Source organism: Chinchilla lanigera, unplaced genomic scaffold, assembly GCF_000276665.1.
Source record: "Chinchilla lanigera isolate Chin_1 unplaced genomic scaffold, ChiLan1.0 scaffold00015, whole genome shotgun sequence".
NCBI lineage: Eukaryota > Metazoa > Chordata > Mammalia > Rodentia > Chinchillidae > Chinchilla > Chinchilla lanigera.
In genome coordinates this window covers 10,810,929-10,812,507 of record NW_004955416.1, presented here as the reverse complement: position 1 = coordinate 10,812,507, position 1,579 = coordinate 10,810,929, and the positions used below count along the sequence as shown (strand labels likewise).

Below are 1,579 nucleotides of genomic sequence, written 5' to 3'. Positions count from 1 at the left end.
GAGGGGGGGTAGAAGGGGGCGGGGCCGCGAGCCCGGGTCCCTCCCCGCCCCCCCCTCCACACCCGGCCCCAGCGCCCTCCGAAGGCTCGGAACCAAACCTACACCACCACCGAAGGCCTGGAGAAGCCCGCGGTCGCACCCCGCCCGGCCTCTCAGGGTTCGGGGCGGGCAGAAGAGCCGGAAGGGGACGGGTTCTTCCTGGCCCCGCCTACCATGGGGACGGGTTCGCGGAGGGGGCCGCTCGTCGATTTCCGCCGCAGCCCATCTTCTCGCGAGGGCGCACCTCCTCGCGTCTGCGCCGCAGTCATCTTGCCACGGTTGTAGCTGGTGGGTTGTGTGCGGTGTTGAGTTCGGCGACCTGCGCTGCGTCTCTTACCTGAGCCGGAGTTCTTCCGGCTGTTACTTTCTTGGTTCCTTTGAGCCAAGGTCTAGAGAGTTCCTAGGAGTCTGAGGTCTTCTGGGGCTGCGATGGCGAAGTAGGGAAAACGATAGGTGATCTTCAACCAAAAAGGGGTCGCTAGAAATGTTTTGTACTCGCTTCAGTAGGTGTGTGTGTGTGTGTGTGTGTGTGTGTGTGTGTGTGTAGAAAACAACAGTAAAAAGACCGTAAAAGAGCGATGCCCCGAACGTTATGGGGAAAAAGCAGGAGAACGTAAGCTTTAGAAATGAAAGGTGGTGCCAGCCTGGTTTCCAAGGTTACTGCTGCCCTAAACCTAAAGACTAAGAATGTGATGAGCTCCTGTTTTAAATGCACTGCTGCTTTTGCCTCAGCTGGGCTTCCCAACAGAAAGTCCAGAAGCTACCCTCAGTTAAGGGTAATCATTGCACCCTTACTGACAAAACACACCCTGAGTTAGAAATAATAGCTCTTACAAGTTTTTTGTTTTGTTTTGTTTTTGAGACAGGATCTCGATATGTGGTCCAGGCTGGCCTTGAACTCATGGTGATCCTTCTGCCTCAGCCTCCCGAGTAATGGGATTACAGGCACACACCACCACACCTGGCCCACAAGTTGTTTTAATCATCCTTTCAACAACACAGTTTTACCGATGAGACGTTTGAAAACTTTATCGAAATCCAGTGTCTTATCTAAAGTAGAGGTAGGCTTTAATCCAAATCACTGGACTTTTAACACCATTGCTCTTTGCATTGTACCTAGCTATTGCTGCGTGTGTAGTGTTAATTTCAGCGATGCAGAGAAAGCCCCACCTCCTCGTTTTCTCTGCCTATTTCCTTGGTAAGTGAATTAAAAAGGTACTGGTTCTAACCTGTTTAAGGAGGAGTTGCCTTTTTTTTTTTTTCAAACCTCAGGATCAAGAACTTCTATGACCATAAAACCTCAAGAACCCAAAACTTTCGGTATTTTCATTCAAATCAAATGGTAAGCTTTTTAGGAAGGATTTTGCATCTTTGAATAATTATGTTTCTGATCCACTTGAAAAATAAAACTATCTGCCATATAGCTTGGAAAAATTATTGCAACTTCAAAGAGAAATGATTTCTCTCAGATTCTGTGCAGACAAAGAAGAAACACCAAAATTGTTAATTTCTAGCGCATGTCAAAGTTGAACCTTTTGCT

At 48.6% G+C, this 1,579-nt stretch overlaps 1 protein-coding gene across 1 annotated transcript in view; it reads right to left on the bottom strand.

Moving 5' to 3' along the window:
- The window catches only part of Casc4 (cancer susceptibility candidate 4), a gene marked incomplete in the record, with an annotated part of 137,150 nt that extends 137,056 nt beyond the window's left edge, over positions 1-94 (bottom strand). The window contains 1 exon segment of the mRNA XM_013512605.1: positions 1-94.
- Positions 95-1,579: the final 1,485 nt, after the last annotated feature.